The sequence below is a fragment of the Triticum urartu genome, chromosome 2A, assembly GCF_056163025.1.
Source record: "Triticum urartu cultivar PI428250 chromosome 2A, HENAU_Tu73, whole genome shotgun sequence".
Taxonomy (NCBI): domain Eukaryota; kingdom Viridiplantae; phylum Streptophyta; class Magnoliopsida; order Poales; family Poaceae; genus Triticum; species Triticum urartu.
The window spans coordinates 616,717,942-616,739,792 of record NC_141874.1 but is presented as its reverse complement, the minus strand read 5'-3'; positions in this window follow the sequence as shown (position 1 = coordinate 616,739,792).

The following is a 21,851-nucleotide window of genomic DNA, read 5'->3' as shown; positions in this document are numbered from 1 at the left end:
GGGCTGCAGATAAGCCTCCGAGTGGGAGTCTGGCTCACCACTCGGTAGGATTTTTAAACACTTAGGCGAGCACTGGGCTGCAGCTAAGCCTCCGAGTGGGAGTCTGGCTCACCACTCGGTAGGATTTTTAAACACTCAGGCGAGCACTGGGCTGCAGCTAAGCCTCCGAGTGGGAGTCTGGCTCACCACTCAGTAGGATTTTTAAACACTTAGGCGAGCACTGGGCTGCAGCTAAGCCTCCGAGTGGGAGGTTTGCTCTCCACTCGGTAGGATTTTTAAACACTTAGGCGAGCACTGGGCTGCAGCTAAGCCTCAGAGTGGGAGGTTTGCTCTCCACTTGGTAGGATTTTTAAACGCTTAGGCGAGCACTGTGCTGCAGCTAAGCCTCCGAGTGGGAGTCTGGCTCACCACTCGGTAGGATTTTTAAACACTTAGGCGAGCACTGGGCTGCAGCTAAGCCTCCGAGTGGGAGTCTGGCTCACCACTCGGTAGGATTTTTAAACACTTAGGCGAGCACTGGGTTGCAGCTAAGCCTCTGAGTGGGAGGTTTGCTCTCCACTCGGTAGGATTTTTAAACACTTAGGCGAGCACTGGGCTGCAGCTAAGCCTCTTAGTGGGAGGTTTGCTCTCCACTCGGTAGGATTTTTAAACACTTAGGCGAGCACTGGGCTGCAGCTAAGCCTCCGAGTGGGAGTCTGGCTCACCACTCGGTAGGATTTTTAAACACTTAGGCGAGCACTGGGCTGCAGCTAAACCTCCGAGTGGGAGTCTGGCTCGCCACTCGGTAGGATTTTTAAACACTTAGGCGAGCATTGAGCTGCAGCTAAGCCTCCGAGTGGGAGTCTGGCTCACCACTCGGTAGGATTTTTTTTTACAAACTTAGGCGAAACGGATTCGCAGCTAAGCCACCCACTGGGGGATTTCACACGCAAACAAAAGCAACAAAAATTATAGGAAAATTTGTAACACTCTTGTCTTTGATAAATAGACTACAGAAGTTTTTCTTATTACATCTCATCCGAGTGAGAATTCAAGTGTGAAAGGGGCGGAGCAGTTCTACATTCCAAGCTCGTGGCTCATCGATCTGGCGATCGACATTGTAAAGGTGATACGCTCCATTGTGGAGGACTCTGGTGACGATGAAGGGACCTTCCCAAGTAGGAGCGAGCTTGTGTGGTTTCTGTTGATCCACTCGGAGGACGAAATCTCCTTCTTGGAAGGCTCGACTCTTCACATTTCTGGCATGGAATCGACGCAAGTCTTGCTGATAAATGGTCGATCGGATCATAGCCATTTCTCTTTCTTCTTCCAGGAGGTCGACTGTGTATTGCCGGGCTTGTTCTACTTCATCTTCGGTATAAAGCTCGACTCGGGGTGCATTGTGAAGTAGATCACTCGGCAGGACTGCTTCCGCTCCGTAAACCAGAAAGAACGGATGTCTTCCAGTCAACCGATTCGGGTCCTCAATCCCCACAGAACTGACGGAAGCTCGTCGACCCAAGCGCCTGCTGCGTGCTTGAGATCACGCATCAGCCGAGGCTTTAGTCCTTTGAGAATCAGACCATTTTCGGGTGGGCGACCGATGCGTAGTCGACTCGTGTGCCTTGAGAGGCGCAAAAAGCTCTGAACTTGTCTGAATCAAAGTTTGACCCATTGTCGGTGATGATGCTATGCGGGACTCCATATCTGAATGTTAACACTCTGACGAAACTGATAGCAGTGCAAGTATCAAGATTCTTGATAGGCTTAGCTTCAATCCATTTGGTAAACTTGTCGACTGCCACAAGCACATGTGTGAAACCGCTCCTGCCTGTTCTCAATGGGCCAACCATGTCCAGTCCCCAAACAGCGAAGGGCCAGACGAGTGGAATGGTCTTCAGGGCTGATGCAGGCTTGTGCGACATGTTGGAGTAGAACTGGCACCCTTCACACTTGTCGACTATCTCTTTTGCCATTTCATTCGCTCTTGGCCAGTAAAATCCCGCTCGGTGTGCTTTAGCCACAATGGTCCGAGAGGACGCATGATGACCACAGGTCCCCGAGTGGATATCATCAAGGATTATCTAACCTTCTTCTGGTGTTATACACTTCTGACCGACTCCAGTCGCGCTTTCTCTATACAACTGTCCCTTTATGACTGTAAAGGCCTTGGATCAACGGACGATCTGTCAAGCCTCTTCTTCGTCCTCCGGGAGTTCCTTTCTCAGGATATACGCGATGTACGGTATCGTCCAGTCAGGGGTGATTGCCAAAACTTCCATGATTAGGTCGACCACTGCCGGAATTTCAACTTCAGTCGGATCTGTGGCACTCTTTGGCTGCGGGGCTTCATCTGTAAAAGGATCTTCTTGGACTGATGGCGAGTGGATGTGTTCCAAAAACACATTGCTGGGGATGGCTTCTCTCTTGGAGCCTATCTTTGCCAAATCATCAGCCGCTTGATTTTTCAGTCGGGGGATGTGATGAAGCTCTAACCCCTCGAATTTCTTCTCTAACTTTCTCACTGCATTGCAATAACCAGTCATAGCTGGACTTCTGACGTCCCATTCTTTCATCACCTGATTAACCACCAAATCTGAGTCGCCATAGACCATGAGGCGACGGACGCCGAGTGAAATGGCCATGCGCAACCCATACAAAAGTGCTTCATATTCTGCTTCGTTATTAGAGGAATCAAAGTGAATCTGGAGAACATATCTGAGCTTATCTCCTCGGGGGGAAACCAATACTACCCCAGCACCAGAACCATTCAGCATCTTAGATCCATCGAAGAACATGGTCCAGTGCTCCGAGTGAACTTGAGTCGGAAGTTGCTGTTCGATCCACTCGGCGACGAAATCTGCAATTTCTTGGGACTTGATAGCTTTCTTTGCCTCAAACTTGATATCTAGGGGAAGAAGTTCAATCGCCCATTTGGCCACTTGACCAGTTGCATCTCTGTTGTGCAAAATCTCTGATAGTGGAGCGTCGCTGACGACTGTAATGGAATGATCAGAGAAGTAATGTGCAACCTTCTTCGTGGTCATATAAATCCCATATACAAGCTTCTAGTAATAAGGATATCTTTTCTTTGAAGGAGTCAAAACTTCAGAAACATAATATACTGGGCGCTGAACTTTGAAGGCCTTTCCTTCTTCTTCGCGCTCGACCGTAAGTACTGTACTGACAACTTGTCCTGTGGCTGCAATGTAAATCAGCAAAGGCTCCTTGCTGATTGGGGCAACAAGCACCGGCTGGGTGGAGAGCAGAGCTTTGAGCTCTGTAAACGCTGCATCAGCTTCTGGAGTCCACTCGAACTTGTCGGACTTCTTCATCAATCGGTAAAGAGGCAATGCCTTTTCACCGAGGCGAGAGATGAATCGACTTAAAGCGGCCAAGCATCCTGTAAGCTTCTGGACGTCATGCACACGCACAGGACGTTTCATCCGGAGTATAGTACCAATTTTTTCAGGATTGGCGTCGATTCCTCGTTCGGAAACGAGAAAACCGAGTAACTTCCCACCTGGAACTCCGAACGTGCACTTTGACGGATTGATCTTGATATCATACCTCCTGAGGTTGGCAAAGGTTTCAGCAAGGTCAGTCAGCAGGTCAGAACCCTTCCGTGACTTGACCACAATATCATCCATGTATGCCTTCACATTCCGACTGATTTGAGTGAGCAAACACTTCCGAATCATCCTCATGAATGTGGCTCCGGCATTCTTGAGGCCGAACGGCATGGTGACATAACAGAAGCACCCAAATGGAGTGATGAATGCTGTTTTGATCTCGTCGGGCCCGTACAGACGGATCTGATGGTACCCGGAATAGGCGTCTAGGAAACACAAACGCTCACATCCCGCAGTCAAATCGACTATCTGGTCGATGCGGGGGAGAGGAAAATGATATTTCAGGCAGGCCTGATTGATATGCTTGAAATGAATGCACATGCGAAGTGACTTGTCCTTCTTGGGGACCATGACAACATTGGCGAGCCACCCGGAGTGGTAAATTTCTCGGATGAACTCCGCTGCTAAGAGCCGAGCCACCTCCTCGCCAATGGCCTTCCTCTTCTGGACGGCGGACCGTCGAAGATGTTCTTTCATAGGTTTAAATTTTGGGTTGACTCGTAGACGGTGCTCAGCCAGCCCCCTGTGAACTCCAGGCATGTCAGCAGGCTTCCATGCGAAGATGTCCTAGTTCTCACAGAGGAACTGGATGAGTGCTTCTTCCTATTTGGAGTCGACCGTCGTTGAGATGTGAGTCGGAGCAGCGTTTGGATCGGTCGGGTGAATGTGAACTGCCTTCATTTCACCGGACGACTGAAAAGCTGATTCTGAAGCAGGCTTCTTAGCTCGTAGCAACTCATTCGGATCTGCAGTCTTCTGATACTCTTGCAGCTCGACCACCGCCATGTGAGCGTCAACAATCTTTGTGCCTTTCTGAAAATACTCTTCTGCTTTCTTCCGATTGCCTGTAACAGTGATCACACCTTTGGGACCAGGCATCTTCAATTTGAGATACACATAACATGGTCGAGCCATGAAGCGTGCATAAGCTGGCCTGCCCAAAATAGCGTGATAAGCACTTTGGAAATCCACAACTTCGAATGTCAACTTTTCCTTGCGGTAATTCTTGGAATCACCGAAGACCACATCAAGAGCAATTTGGCCGAGTGACTCGGCTTTCTTCCCAGGAATGACTCCATGGAAACTCATGTTACTGGTGCTGAGCCTGGACATCGGAATGCCCATCCCTTTCAATGTTTATGCATACAGTATGTGCAAACCGCTGCCTCCATCCATCAGGACTTTGGTCAGTCGAGTGCCTTCGACAACTGGGTCGACCACCAGAGTTTGCCTCCCAGGGGTGGCAATGTGCGTAGGGTGATCAGACTGGTTGAATGTGATGGCAGTCTGGGACCACTTCAGATAATTGGGTGTTGCCGGAGCAACCATATTTACCTCACGGTTAATAACCTTCAGTCGACTTTTGCTCTCAACATCAGCAAAAATCATTAGGGTGGAATTGACCTGGGGGTACCCATCATCACTATCTTCCTTGTCCTCAACGTTGTCCGACTCCTTTTCCTTATCTTTGGACTGCTTGCCCTGAAACTGCTGGATCAGAAGCCGACACTGTCGAGTGGTATGCTTTGGGTAAATGAGTTTACCCTCTTCATCTTTCTTGGTGTGGATGTGACATGGTAGATCCAAAACATCATTTCCATCTTGGTCTTTAACTTTCTTGGGGTTCCAAGGTCCTTTGGGTTTTCCCTTAAATTTCCCCTGGGTTACGGCCGGGGCCTCCCCAGGAGCGGCTGGCTCGGCTTTCCGCTTCTGTTTCCGACTGGAATTTCCTCCGGTTTCCTGGGCGACTGCTTTATGCTTGCCACTCCGGAGTCGATCCTCATCTTCACCATTAGCGTATTTGGTGGCAACCTCCATCATCCGATTCAGAGACATCTCTCCGGTTTGACTAAATTTCAGATTCAATTCTCTGTACTTAACGCCTTCTTTAAAGGCACAAACTGCTTGATGATCTGGTACATTTTCAACTGTGTGATGCAATGTGATCCACCTCTGGATGTAATCCCTCAGAGTTTCACTCGGTTTCTGCACGCAAGACTGCAATTCCGTAAGGCCTCCAGGTCGCTTGCATGTTCCTTCAAATGTGGTGACAAACACTCGGGAGAGATCCTCCCAAGTGTAAATGCTGCTGGGTGCTAACTGATTCAACCATGCTCTGGCCGAGCCTTCTAACATGAGAGGCATGTGCTTCATGGCTACCTCATCGTTCCCACCGCCAATCTGGATAGCCACTCGGTAATCTTCGAGCCAAGTATCGGGCTTGGACTCACCGGTGAACTTACTAACTCCAGTCGCCAACCTGAAGTTGGGAGGAATTACAGCGGCTCTGATGGCTCGACTGAAACACTCCGGCCTCGAAACATGTACTCTGCTACTGGTAGGCGCATCTCTGTCGTGGCCTTCTCGGTGAGCTCTATTCCTGTCGACCAAACCTTGAATGAGAATGGTTCTCGCATCAAAGCCTGGTTCCCTGGGGTCGACTGGAATTCTCCGCCCAACACTATGAGGGTGTCTGTCAACCTGCTGTTGAGGCACATATGATCCACTCCTCGGGGGAGGGGTTGGCACTCGACGTCGATCATCACGATCGAATCGGTGATCATACTGCTCATTCCTTCTTTACTGATCACGCCGGTCTCCACGTCCCTCACGCCTCGGAGGCGATCTTGGGCTGTGAGCCGACCGGACTGTATCTGCTGCAACGGATCAACTGTGGATCCTGTTCCGCGACTGAGAAACAGCGGAATTCTGGTCTCCCGCTGCCCGGAGCAACGCTCTGATTTGCAACAAGCCTCTGCCAGCCTCTGGCTGGGAGGGCTGAATTGACTCTGCTATACGGGCCGCAGCCGCCAAATTCTGAATCGGAGTACGATATACCTACGGGGGCGGAAAGAGTTGACGTCGACTGGATTCTGGAGCCCGTTGACGCGCTCGCTCATCGAGTATTCGCTGGAGTTTCTCCAGTCGAGTGCGCTCGGCCAAGTTAGCCAAGCGCGCGTCCTCCAAGGCTCGGGCCTCGGGGGTTTCCCCAACGATAGGAGTGTGGAGTGCATCCATGTTCTGGCGGCGAAGCTCCTCCCGCCGCAATGACGTGAGAGGCTCGGGGAGATACTCCTCGTGAGGATGCGACGGGTCGCCCCCATCCGCGCCTCCGTCAGCGCGGGGGAAACCGGGAGGATTGTGTGGCCCATCGATCACCAGAACCTCTGCAGCTGGGTCACTGCTGTCGCATTCGGATGCGGTCTCTGTGGAGCCAGTCGACAGGTCGAACATGCCATAGAGGGATTCGTCGGGCTCGATTGCCGCGACTTGTGGGGTGGCCGACTGGCGGGCCACCACATGCCTCACCCACCTCTGAAGCCTTGACCGACCGGAGCGCTTGCGCCGGCGAGAAACAGGGCGGGGAGATGCCACGGGAGCCGACCGATATTGGGTCGACGGCTGCCGCAGGAGGACACCACGGACGCATGCGCGAAAGTGCGTCGCCCCGCGGACGGGGAGCGCGTCGACGTCGAGTGGAGCCTCCTGAAGCCAAGCAGAGTCGTCGGCGATGAACGTGAGCGCGCCGAGACGGATCTCGCGGCCCTCCACCAAAGCTCCGCCTAAAACCATGATCAAGGAGATCGGAAAAAATCGCAACTTCTCAAACTAGGCGCTAAGACTCCTAGCCCCACGGTGGGCGCCAACTGTCGTGGTTCTAACTCTGACAGTGATGTAGGGGGGTATGTATGGAGAGGCTAGATCTTAGCTATGGAGGAGTTGTGAGCACACGAGGATTACGAGTTCAGGCCCTTCTCGGAGGAAGTAACAGCCCTACGTCTCGGTGCCCGGAGGCGGTCGACTGAATTATGCGTGTATGAATAACAGGGGTGCCCACCCTTGATACTGAGGAGGGGGGTGGCTTATATAGAGTTCGCCAGGCCCCTCCAGCCCTTAGTAATGCAAGGTTTAAAGTACATTAAGACTGGGGGTTACTGGTAACGCCCCTAATAAAGTGCTATGATGACCATAAAAGCTACTTAATGACCGACCGTTTGCGTGCAGGGTGACTTTAGATCTCTTGGCAGTCGAGTGGTTGGAATTTGGTCGAGTGATTGCTTCGTGGTCGAGTGTCTTGAATCTGTCGAGTGGGATACCTCCAAGTCGATTGAAAGGTGACTTCTTCTAGGGATGTCCTTGGGTAGGGTACTTAGGACATGTCCATGCCCCTATCCTAGGTACATAGCTTCATCAGTACCCAACAGTCTCCTTTGGGTATCCTATGAAGACACATTTCTCCGATTTGGGTTCGAGCTTATCAGGTTGAAGCTTTTTCACATAAGCATCGCAGCCCCAAACTTTTAGAAACGACAACTTTGGTTTCTTACCAAACCACAGTTCATAAGGCGTCATCTCAACGGATTTCGATGGTGCCCTATTTAACGTGAATGCGGCCGTCTCTAAAGCATAACCGCAAAACGATAGCGGTAAATCTGTAAGAGACATCATAGATCGCACCATATCTAGTAAAGTACGATTACGACGTTCAGACACACCATTACGCTGTGGTGTTCCGGGTGGCGTGAGTTGTGAAACTATTCCGCATTGTTTCAAATGTAGACCAAACTCATAACTCAAATATTCTCCTCCACGATCAGATCGTAGAAACTTTATTTTCTTGTTACGATGATTTTCAACTTCACTCTGAAATTCTTTGAACTTTTCAAATGTTCCCGACTTATGCTTCATTAAGTAGATATACCCATATCTGCTTAAATCATCTGTGAAGGTGAGGAAGTAATGATATCCGCCACGAGCCTCAACATTCATCGGACCACATACATCTATATGTATGATTTCCAACAAATCTGTTGCTCTCTCCATAGTTCCGGAGAACGGCGTTTTAGTCATCTTGCCCATGAGGCACGGTTCGCAAGTATCAAGTGATTCATAATCAAGTGGTTCCAAAAGTCCATCAGTATGGAGTTTCTTCATACGATTTACACCGATATGACCTAAACGGCAGTGCCACAAATAAGTTGCACTATCATTATCAACTTTGCATCTTTTGGCTTCAACATTATGAATATGTGTGTCACTACTATCGAGATTCAATAAGAATAGACCACTCTTCACGGGTGCATGACCATCAAAGATATTACTCATATAAATAGAACAACCATTATTCTCTGATTTAAATGAATAACCGTCTCATATCAAACAAGATCCAGATATAATGTTCATGCTCAACGCTAGCACCAAATAACAATTATTTAGGTCTAATATTAATCCCGAAGGTATATGTAGAGGTAGCGTGCCGACCGCGATCACATCGACTTTGGAACCGTTTCCCACGCGCATCATCACCTCGTCCTTAGCCAATCTTCGCTTAATCCGTAGCCCCTGTTTCGAGTTGCAAATATTAGCAACAGAACTAGAATCAAATACCCAGGTGCTACTGCGAGCGTTAGTAAGGTACACATCAATAACATGTATATCACATATACCTTTGTTCACCTTGCCATCCTTCTTATCCGCCAAATATTTGGGGCAGTTCCGCTTCCAGTGACCAGTCTGCTTGGAGCAGAAGCACTTAGTTTCAGGCTTAGGTCCATACTTGGGTTTCTTCTCTTGAGCAGCAACTTGCTTGCTGTTCTTCTTGAAGTTCCCCTTCTTCTTCCCTTTGCCCTTTTTCTTGAAACTAGTGGTCTTGTTGTCCATCAACACTTGATGCTCCTTCTTGATTTCTACCTCCGCAGCTTTTAGCATTGCGAAGAGCTCGGGAATTGTTTTATTCATCCCTTGCATATTATAGTTCATCACGAAGCTCTTGTAGCTTGGCAGCAGTGATTGAAGAACTCTGTCAATGACACTATCAATCGGAAGATCAACTCCCAGCTGAGTCAAGTGATTATGGTACCCAGACATTCTGAGTATATGTTCACTGACAGAACTATTCTCCTCCATTTTGCAACTATAGAACTTATTGGAGACTTCATATCTCTCAATCCGGGAATTTGTTTGAAATATTAACTTCAACTCCTGGAACATCTCATATACTCCATGATGTTCAAAACGTCGTTGAAGTCCCGGTTCTAAGCCGTAAAGCATGGCACACTGAACTATCGAGTAGTCATCAACACGCAACTGCCAGGCATTCACAATGTCTGCAGTTGCTGGCGCAGGAGGTACACCTAGCGGTGCTTCCAGGACGTAACTCTTCTGTGCAGCAATGAGGATAATCCTCAAGTTACGGACCCAGTCCGTGTAATTGCTACCATCATCTTTCAACTTTGCTTTCTCAAGGAATGCATTTAAAATTCAACGGAACAACAGCACGAGCTATCTATCTACAATCAACATAGACAAGCAAGATACTATCAGGTACTAAGTTCATGATAAATTTAAGTTCAATTAATCATATTACTTAAGAACTCCCACTTAGATAGACATCCCTCTAATCCTCTAAGTGATCACGTGATCCAAGTCAACTAAACCATGTCCGATCATCACGTGAGATGGAGTAGTTTCAATGCTGAACGCCACTATGTTGATCATATCTACTATATGATTCACGCTCAACCTTTCGGTCTCTGTGTTCTGAGGCCATATCTGTTATATGCTAGGCTTGTCAAGTTTAACCTGAGTATTCCGCGTGTGCAACTGTTTTGCACCCATTGTATTTGAACGTAGAGCCTATCACACCCGATCATCACAAGGTGTCTCAGCACGAAGAACTTTCGCAACGGTGCATACTCAGGGAGAACAGTTATACTTTGATAATTTAGTGAGGGATCATCTTATAATGCTACCGTTAATCAAAGCAAGATAAGATGGATAAAAGATAAACATCACATGCAATCAATATAAGTGATATGATATGTCCATCATCATCTTGTGCTTGTGATCTCCATCTCCGAAGCACCGTCATGATCGCCATCGTCACCGGCGCGACACCTTGATCTCCATCGTAGCATCGTTGTCGTCTTGCCAATTTTATGCTTCCACGACTATCGCTACCACTTAGTGATAAAGTAAAGCATTACAAGGCCATTGCATTGCATACAATAAAGTGACAACCATATGGCTCCTGCCAGTTGCCAATAACTCGGTTACAAAACATGATCATCTCATACAATAAAAAATTTCATCATGTCTTGACCATATCACATCACAACATGCCCTGCAAAAACAAGTTAGACGTCCTCTACTTTGTTGCTGCAAGTTTTACATGGCTGCTATGGGCTTAGCAAGAAGCGTTCTTACCTACGCATCAAAACCACAATGATAGTTTGTCAAGTTGGTGCAGTTTTAACCTTCGCAAGGACCGGGCGTAGCCACACTCGGTTCAACTAAAGTTGGAGAAACTGACACCCGCCAGCCACCTATGTGCAAAGCACGCCGGTAGAACCAGTCTCGTGTAAGCGTACACGTAATGTCGGTCCGGGCCGCTTCATCCAACAATACCGCCGAACCAAAGTATGACATCCTGGTAAGAAGTATGACTTATATCGCCCACAACTCACTTGTGTTCTACTCATGCATATGACATCTACGCTTAAAACCTGGCTCGGATGCCACTGTTGGGGAACGCAGTAATTTGAAAAAAATTACTACGCACATGCAAGATCATGGTGATGCATAGCAACGAGAGGGGAGAGTGTTGTCCACGTACCCTCGTAGACCGAAAGCGGAAGCGTTAGCACAACGCGGTTGATGTAGTCGTACATCTTCACGATCCGACCGATCAAGTACCGAACGTACGACACCTCCGAGTTCAGCACATGTTCAGCCCGATGACGTCCCTCGAACTCTGAACCAACCGAGTGCTGAGGGAGAGTTTCTTCAGCACGACGGCGTGGTGATGATGTTGATGTTCTACCGACGTAGGGCTTCGCATAAGCACCGCTACAGTATTATCGAGGTGACTATGGTGGAGGGGGGCACCGCACACGGCTAAGAGATGATCAACTTGATCAACTTGTGTGTCTAGAGGTGCCCCCTGCCCCTGTATATAAAGGAGCAGGGGGGAGAGGTGCGGCCAGCTTTGGGGCGCGCTAGGAGGAGTCCTACTCCCACTGGGAGTAGGACTTGGGAGGGGGGAAGAAGGAAAGAGGGGGCTGTCGTGGTTCTAAGTCTGACAATGATGTAGGGGGCTAAGTATGGAGAGGCAAGATCTTAGCTATAGAGGAGTTGTAGGAACGCAAGATTTACGAGTTCAGGCCCTTCTCGCAGGAAGTAATAGCCCTACGTCTTGGATCCCGGAGGCGGTTGACTGGATTATGCGTGTGTGAATTACAGGCGTGCGAACCTCTGTTTCGGAGGAGGGGGGTGGCTTATATAGAGTGCGCCAAGACCCCAGCCAGCCCACGATACAAAGGGTTCAATGTACATTAAGCCAGGGCGTTACTGGTAACGCTAGTAATAAAGTGCTATGATGACCATAAAAGCTACTTACTAACCGACCGTTAGCATGCAGAGCGCCTTTAGGTCACCTGACCGTCGAATGGCTTGGTCTTGGTCGAGTGATTGCTTCTTGGTCGAGTATCTTCAAGTCTGTCGAGTGAGACACCTTCAAGTCGATTGGAAGATGATTTCTTCTGGAGATGTCCTTGGGTAGGTCAGTTTGGACAGGTCCATGACCCTACCCTAGGTACACAGCTTCATCATTAGCCCCCGAATGGATCGAGGTTTGAGTGGGACAGGGCTTGAGCATTTTTCTGACTCGTTTTCATGCCGCGAGCATACCTTGTTTCGGATCAATGAACCTGAGTGTTGACAGCGACTTCCTTTCCAGTCGCCTAGATCCATTCTTAATTCTTCGTTCAGTGAGTTTCTTTACTAAAAAGGCTCCGAGTGACGGTGCGGAGGAGATCTTTGGTTTGACAAGTTGTTCTGCTGTCCGCGGATTTCATGGGATCCGAATTGTGGGAAGCGCGCGAGACGGGGGAGGCCGCAGTAATCGGATGGGATAGAGCGGAGCCGCCTCAATCCCCGCGCCACCTTTTTCGCCACGTATCGCGCGCGCGATTATTACGGGATTTGACAGAGCCGCCTGGGCCTACCCGTTAGCCACTCGGAAGCGGCCTCATATAAGGCGTTGGACCGGGGTCTCCCGAACAGTGCGTTCCCATTACCTCTTCTCCTCTTCACGCCCCTCCGCTGCGCTCGCTCTCGCCCCAGCGCCACCGCTCCGTACGCGTCTCGCCGGCGACAATGGGGAAGGAGAAGACGACGGCTCTGGAGCGGGCAAAGAAGGCGACGGCGAGGTCGAAGGGGAAGGCGACCAATCGGGGCGGATCTTCCTCGCGAACCGGCCTGCCGAAGGGCTGGATCCAGAGCGACTGGATTCACTCGAGGATCACCCAAGAAGACCTCGATGACCTGGCCGAAGGGGGGGCTGATCCCCTATGACTCGGCGCGGCTTTCGGGGAAGGAATATGAGCCACAACCTCGGGAGGGTGAGCGTGTTCTTCTTGCCACCCACGTTGACCGTGGATTTTCCTTGCCTCCTCACCCTTTCTTTCGAGGGTTTCTGAACTTCCTTGGGGCACAACTCCACCATTTTACTCCCAACACAATCATTTATCTCGCTGCTTTCATTTCTTTGTGTGAGAACTTCCTGGGTTGCCGGCCTCACTGGGGTCTTTTCAAGCACATTTTCACTTGTCGCTCCTAGACGGTGAAAAAGGCTAACCCGAGTGACGAGAGGACGTAAGTGATTCAGATGTGTGGGGTCTTGGTATCCAGATGAGAGGGAAAATTTCTTTTCTGGCCATGATTCTTCCCGACTCAGTCTGCCGATGGCAGTCGACCTGGTTTTACTGTAAGGACCAGTCGACGCCAGGGCAGTCGACTGGCCTCCCTCCCTTTACCATGGACCGAGTGAGGAAACCCTCCCCTTTAAAGGTGCTGCCGGAGGAGAAGGCGCAGGTGAGGGTGCTGGTCGATCGAGTGGTCCAGCTTATCCGTGACGGGGTCACCGGTATGGATCTCTTGGAGGTCTTCCTTCAGCGGCGCATCCAACCTCTTAAAGCCCGAGACCATCCAATGTGGATGTATTCGGGTCTTGAAGACTCCACTCGGATCCACCCGGAGGAGGTCGACGATGACACACTGGAGAAGTGGCTGTCGGGCATTACCGGGAACAAGGACAACCCCAGGGGAGCCAGGAGAGTCCCTCCATTCGACCAGTCTCATGCACCAGAGAAGGTCTGATTCTGAGTTTTTTGCTTTGTAATTTGAATTCGCTCTTGCATACACTGCGTCGACTGACTTTGTTCTCCCCGCTTTCTTTCAGGCCATTATTGAAATGTACTCAATGCCCAACGGAGAGCAAGAGCAAGCTCTGGAAGGCGAGGCAAGCGGCGGCGACAGTGGCGAGTGGACTTCTGATGGTGAAGGGGGTGGAGGAAGCGACGACTCAAGTGATGGAGAAGAAGTCGAGTCGCCTCCTCGCCGGGAGAGGCGATCCAAGCTCGACCAAGAACGATCGAGTGCCCGTGAAAAGGTAACTGCTCAGGCTGATCAGTCTTCGAAGCGTCCTCAGGTCTCTTCACCAATCCCGACTGAGAAAGCGCCAAAGCACCCCAAAGTTGCAGAGCCGAAGACTCGGAAGGCGTTGCCGAAGATTAAGATTGACATCCCCGTTGCTTCCGCGTGAGTGTCTCCTTTCGTATTCTCTCGACGCTTCATGCTGTTTGTTTTTCTTGTTTTAACTGGATGGACTTTGGAATTGTTAGTGGTGCCACTTCCGGGACCTCAGCTTACAGGGACGAGCACGAGGTGATGGAGGATGCGGTCACTTCTAATCTGGGTATGATTTCTGCCATACTGTCTTTGTTTGGTCGATCCAATTGCAATGTGCATCATTGAGTGATGTGACTTTGGCAATTGAACTCTGCATAGCTCCCAACGTTATTGACCTCCCAGACGATGACGAAGAGCCCGAGAGGCCTTTGACGAGGAAGAGTAGGCAAGCTCCTACAAGCGAGGCGCTACAGTCGACACCGAGGGCGGAACCAGTCATTCAGGATGCTGGCGATGCCAATCGGGGTTCTGTTACCTTCGCTGTGCCACGGTCGAGTGCCTTGCCTTCTTCGTCGACTGCTCAGGCCTCTGTCGACCCACCTTCGGTTTTTGCGACCCATCATGTCCCGGAGGACGAAGTGAACGCTGCCAGGGAAGCTATATGCCAGGCGGGTGTCATGATGGAGAAGATGAAGATGGTGCGAGACGCCAGTCAGGCTGCCTACGACGCCAGCTCGGCTCTCCAAAGCAACGCTTAGGTTAGTTGGTTGCCGCTTGTTCTGTTAGGATATGATATCTGAAGACTCCTTTCTGAAAATCTTTGCGTTAGTACACCCACTGGGTGCTTTGCTTGAACTTAGAATTAGTGGGGGCACGCTGAGTGCACCCACTGGGTGTAGTCCCCGAGACTGCGGTGGACTGCGGGCAGTCGACTATAGTCTTTGTATCTTGTCGAGTGTAAACCGAATTGATAGTTTGTCTCTTCCACTCGGTCTGGTCGAGTGGGGTCGGAACCGGTGGGGGCACGCCAAGTGCACCCACTGGGTGTAGTCCCCGAGACCGCGGCCGACTGCTGGCAGTCGACTGTGGTCTGAGCTCTTTCTGTCCCCCCTTTTTTTTACTCCCTGCACTCGACTCTGGCGGGCCGGTCGAGTGGGATCAGAACCGGTGGGGGCACGCAAAGTGCACCCGCTGGGTGTAGTTCCCGAGGCTATGGTGGAGTGCGGGTAGTCGACCGTAGCCTTAGTAACTTTTTTTGCTGTAAAAATAACTTCTCCCCTTTGATTTCAGAAATCTTGTGATCTTGGAGCTCGCTTTGCTGACTTGGAGAAACAGCAGATCCAACTGAACCTTGACTTGGAGCTGGCCAAGACAGAGCTACAAAGGGTCAAGGACGGCGCCACTGGTAAGACGAATTTATCGACTGATCTGTCTTAAGCTTGAGTACCCTTCTGCTCTTTCTGAATCATGCATCATTTCTTTGTAGAGAAACTGAGAGAAGCTCTGGCGAAGAAGGATCAGGATTTGGATGCTGCTCGAAAGGAGGCTGACGACAAAACCGCTCTAGCTGCACAGAAACTGGCTTCGGTCGGCCAGTTGGAAGAAGAGAATACCAGGCTGAAATCGGCTCTGAATGACGCCAACAAGGACTGCTCGCACTGGAAGAAGGAGAATCTCATCCTGGGCGAGAAGATGGAAAGCATTGCTCGCAGGAGGGACGATCTGGAGAGCTACCTGAATAGTCTTGCCAAGAAATTGTTCATCAAGCTTGAAGGTGCACATTTTGTTCCGACTGATTTTTTGCGTCGACTCCGTGTATGTAAATTGACTTATCCTTGGATCGTGATGCAGAGTTTTGCCAGAGCTTCAAGGAGGAGACTGGGCGGATCGAACCTGGTTTGGATCCGATCAATTCTCCCGTGAAAGATGAAACTGCCATGAATCTGCTCCGACTGGAATCTCGCATTGACGGTGTCGTGGACTACTTGGCTCGACTGAAGGTCACCATGTCACGGATCGACCCGGCACTTTGGCCAGAGGCTGTGCTCCAAAATGATGTTGAGTCCCTCATGACTCGACTAAATGAAATCCCTGACCGAGTGCAGGAGTGGAAGAAGTCTGCTGCTCGGTGTGGCGTTGATGTGGCTCTGTCTTTGGTTCGTGTCCACTGCAAGGAGGTGCGACAAGACAAACTGGCAGCAATCAAGGTCGCCAACGCCCAGAAGCATGACTTCTGAACTTTTATGGACACTTTCATCGCTGTAGCCACTCGGATAGCCGACGGCGTCGACCTGGATGAGTTTGTCGAGCCTGCCAGCCCTCCTCCTGCGGAGTGAACAAACTTTTATGCCTCACCTTAAATTTGCCTCGGAATGCCGAGTGGTTTTTGTGACCGTTAAACTCTTTCGGCCTGAATGCCCGAGCACTTTGATCTGTGGTCCGGAAACCTTTAGGATTTATCCGAACTTGGTTTATCGTTGAATATCTTTATGCATTCCCCGTCGAGTGGAAATCGTTCTTCATTCGAGACAACCTTTGTATTTGCGGCGCAGCCCCGAAGGAGACGGTAGCAGTCGACCTGTACCTCGTCGTCCTTGCGGGTCAGTGATGGAGTGCACGTTGTATTTGTGGAGAAGCTCCCCAAGGAGGAGGTAGCAGTTGACCTGCCCCTTGTTGTCCTTGCGGGTCATCAGCGCATGTTGTATTTGTGGCGAAGCTCCCCAAGGAGGAGGTAGCAGTCGACCTGCCCCTTGTTACTGCAGAGCAAGATGAAGTGCGCGTTGTATTTGTGGCGAAGCTCCCCAAGGAGGAGGTAGCAGTCGACCTGCCCCTTGTTACTACAGAGCAGGATGTGTTTCAAACTTAGGCGAGTGCCTGACTGCAGCTAAGTCCTCAAGTGAGAGTACTTAGGCGAGTACTGGACTGCAGCTAAGTCCCCGAGTTGGAGGGCTGCTCTCCACTCGGTAGGATTTTTTCGAACTTAGGTGAGTGCCTGACTGCAGCTAAGTCCTCAAGTGAGAGAACTTAGGCGAGTAGTGGACCGCAACTAAGCCCCAGAGTGGGAGGACTGCTCTCCACTCGGTAGGATTTTTTCAAACTTAGGCGAGTGCCTGACTGCAGCTAAGTCCTCAAGTGAGAGAACTTAGGCGAGTACTGGACTGCAGCTAAGCCCCCGAGTGGGAGGACTGCTCTCCACTCGGTAGGATTTTTCCAAACTTAGGCGAGTGCCTGACTGCAGCTCAGTCCTCAAGTGAGGGAACTTAGGCGAGTACTGGACTACAGCTAAGCCCCTGAGTGGGAGGACTGCTCTCCACTCGGTAGGATTTTTTCAAACTTAGGCGAGTGCCTGACTGCAGCTAAGTCCTCAAGTGAGGGAACTTAGGCGAGTACTGGACTGCAGCTAAGCCCCCGAGTGGGAGGACTGCTCTCCACTCGGTAGGATTTTTTCAAACTTCGGCGAGTGCCTGACTGCAGCTAAGTCCTCAAGTGAGGGAACTTAGGCGAGTACTGGACTGCAGCTAAGCCCCCGAGTGGGAGGACTGCTCTCCACTCGGTAGGATTTTTTCAAACTTAGGCGAAACAGATTCGCAGCTAAGCCACCCACTGGGGGATTTCATTCGCAAACAAAAAACAATAACAATCACTGGGAAAATTATAACGCTCTTGTCTTTGAAAAATAAACTACATGAGTTTTTTCTTATTACATCTCATCCGAGTGAGAATTCAAGTATAAAAGGGGTGGAGTAGCTCCGCATTCCAGGCTCGCGGCTCATCAACCTGGCGGTCGACATTGTAGAGGTGGTATGCTCCATTGCGAAGGACTCTGGTGACTATGAAGGGGCCTTCCCAAGTAGGGGCGAGTTTGTGTGGTTTCTGCTGATCCACTCGGAGGACTAAGTCTCCCTCTTGGAAGACTCGACCCTTCACATTTCTGGCATGGAATCGACGCAAGTCTTGTTGGTAGATGGCCGATCGGATCATGGGCATTTCTCTTTCTTCTTCCAGGAGGTCGACTGCGTCTCGCCGGGCTTGTTCTGCTTCATCTTCAGAGTAGAGCTCGACTCGGGGAGCGTTGTGAAGCAGGTCACTCGGCAAGACTGCCTCGGCTCCGTAGACCAGAAAGAATGGGGTTATTCCAATCGATCGGTTCGGGGTTGTCCTCAATCCCCAAAGGACTGATGGAAGCTCGTCGACCCATGCACCTGCTGCGTGCTTGAGATCACGCATCAACCGGGGTTTCAGTCCTTTGAGAATTAGGCCGTTTGCCCTTTTTGCTTGCCCGTTCGACTGGGGGTGAGCGACCGAAGCATAGTCGACTCAGGTACCCAGAGAGGCGCAAAAGGCCCTGAATTTGTCAGAATCGAAGTTTGACCCATTGTCAGTGATGATGCTGTGCTGAACTCCATATCTGAATATCAACACTCTGACAAAACTGATAGCAGTGCAAGCGTCAAGATTCTTGATAGGCTTGGCTTCAATCCATTTGGTGAACTTGTCGACTGCTACTAGCACATGAGTGAAGCCGCTCCTGCCTGTTCTCAGTGGTCCAACCATGTCCAGCCCCCAAACAGCGAAGGGCCAGACGAGTGGAATGGTTTTCAGGGCTGACGCGGGCTTGTGCGACATATTGGAGTAATACTGACATCCTTCACACTTGTCGACTATCTCTTTTGCCATTTCATTGGCTCTTGGCTAGTAGAATCCCGCTCGGTATGCTTTAGCCACAATGGTCCGAGAGGACGCATGGTGACCACAGGTCCCCGAGTGGACATCATCAAGGATCATCCGACCTTCTTCTGGTGTAATACACCTCTGACTGACTCCAGTTGCGCTTTCTTTATATAACTGTCCTTTTATGACTGTAAAGGCCTTGGACTGTCGGACGATCTGTCGAGCCTCTTCTTCGTCCTCTGGGAGCTCTTTCCTTAGGACGTATGCAATGTACGGTACTGTCCAGTCGGGAGTGATGACCAAGACTTCCATGATCAGGTCGACTACATCTGGAATTTCAACTTCAGTCGAATCTGTGGCGCTTTTTGGCTGCAGGGCCTCTTCACTAAAGGGATCCTCCTGAACTGATGGTATGTGAATGTGTTCCAAAAACACATTGCTGGGGATGGCTTCTCTTTTGGAACCTATTTTTGCCAGATCATCAGCTGCTTGATTTTTCAGTCGGGGTATGTGATGAAGCTCTAACCCCTCAAATTTCTTCTCGAGCTTTCTCACTGCATTGCAATAGCCAGTCATGGCTGGACTTCTGATGTCCCATTCCTTCATCACCTGATTAACCCCCAAATCTGAGTTGCCATAGACCATGAGGCGACAGACGCCGAGTGAAATGGCCATGCGCAACCCATACAAAAGTGCTTCGTATTCTGCCTCGTTATTGGAGGAATCAAAGTGGATTTGAAGAACATAACTGAGTTTATCTCCTCTGGGGAAGACCAACACTACTCCGGCACCGGAACCATTCAGCATCTTGGAACCGTCGAAGAACATGGTCCAATGCTCCGAGTGAACCTGAGTCGGCAGCTTCTGTTCAATCCACTCGGCAACGAAATCTGCGATTGCCTGGGACTTAATAGCTTTCTTTGCCTCAAACTTGATATCTAGAGGAAGGAGTTCAATCGCCCATTTTTCCACTCGACCGGTTGCATCCCTGTTATGTAGGATCTCTGACAATGGAGGATCGCTGACGACTGTAATGGAATGATCAGAGAAGTAATGAGCAACTTTCTTTGTGGTCATATAAATCCCGTATACAAGCTTCTGATAATGAGGATATCTTTGCTTCGACAGGGTCAAAACTTCAGAAATATAATATACTGGGCGCTGAACTTTGAAGGCTTTTCCTTCTTCTTCCCGCTCGACCGTAAGTACCATACTGGCGACTTGTCCCGTGGCTGCAATGTAAAGCAGCAAAGGCTCCTTACTGATTAGGGCAGCAAGCACCGGCTAGGTGGAGAGTAGAGCTTTGAGCTCTGCAAACGCTGCATCAGCTTCAGGAGTCCACTCGAACTAGTCGGACTTCTTCATCAATCGGTAAAGGGGCAATGCCTTTTCACCGAGACGAGATATTAATCGACTTAAAGCGGCCAAGCAACCAGTAAGCTTCTAGACGTCGTGCACTCGCATAGGAGTTTTCATTCAAAGTATAGTGCCGACTTTTTCTGGATTGGCGTCGATTCCCCGTTCAGAAACGAGAAAACCGAGTAATTTTCCGCTAGGAACTCCGAATGTGCACTTTGATGGATTAAGCTTGATATCATACCTCCTGAGGTTGGCAAAGGTTTCAGCAAGGTCAGCCAGCAGGTCGGAACCCTTCTGCGACTTGACCACAATATCATCCATATACGCCTCCACATTCCGACTGATTTGAGTGAGCAAACACTTCTGAATCATCCTCATGAATGTGGCCCCAACATTCTTGAGGCCGAACGACATGGTAACATAACAGAAGCACCCGAATGGAGTGATGAAAGCTGTTTTGATCTCGTCAGTACCATACAGACGGATCTGATGGTACCCGGAATAGGCGTCTAAAAAAGACAATCGCTCACATCCCGCAGTCGAGTCGACTATCTGATCGATGCGGGGGAGAGGAAAATGATCTTTCGGGCAGGCCCGATTGATATGTTTAAAGTCAATGCACATGCGAAGTGACTTGTCCTTCTTGGGGACCATAACAACGTTGGCGAGCCACACGGAGTGGTAAATTTCTCGGATGAACTCCACTGCTAAGAGCCGAGCCACCTCCTCGCCAATGGCCTTTCTCTTCTGGACGGTGGACCACCGGAGATGTTCCTTGACAGGTTTTACTGTTGAGTCGACTCTCAGGCGATGCTCAGCCAGCTCCCTGGGAACACCTGGCATGTCAGAAGGCTTCCATGCGAAAATGTCCCAGTTCTCACGGAGGAACTGGATGAGCGCTTCTTCCTATTTGGAGTTGAGTGTTGTCGAGATATGAGTCGGAGCAGCGCCGGGATCGGTCGGGTGGATGTGAGCTGTCTTCGTATCGCCAGTCGACTGGAAAGCCGATTCTGTGGCAGGCTTCTTGGCTCGCAACAAATCACTCGGGTCTGCAGTCTTCTGGTATTCCTGCAACTCCACCATTGCCATCTGAGCATCAGCGATCTTCGAACCTTTCTAAAAACATTCTTCCGCTTTCTTCCGATTGCCTGTAATAGTGATCACACCTTTGGGGCCAGGCATCTTCAATTTGAGATACACATAACATGGTCGGGCCATGAAGCGTGCATAAGCCGGCCTGCCCAAAATAGCATGGTAGGCACTCTGGAAGTCTACAACTTCAAATGTCAACTTTTCTTTGCGATAATTCTTGGAATCACCGAAAACCACATCAAGAGCAATCTGGCCGAGTGATTCAGCCTTCTTCCCAGGAATGATTCCATGGAAACTCATGTTGCTGGCACTCAGTCTGGACATCGGAATGCCCATCCCTTTCAACGTCTCAGCATACAATATGTTCAAACCACTGCCACCATCCATTAAGACTTTGGTCAGTCGAGTGCCTTCAACCACTGGGTCGACCACCAGAGCTTGCCTCCCAGGGGTGGCAATATGCGTTGGGTGATCGGACTGGTCGAACGTGATGGCAGTCTGAGACCATTTCAAATAACTTGGTGTCGCCGGAGTAACCATATACACCTCTCGGTTGATGACTTTCAGTCGACTTTTGCTCTCATCATCAGCAAAAATCATCAGGGTGGAATTGACTTGGGGGTATCAATTGTCGCTATCTTCCTTGTC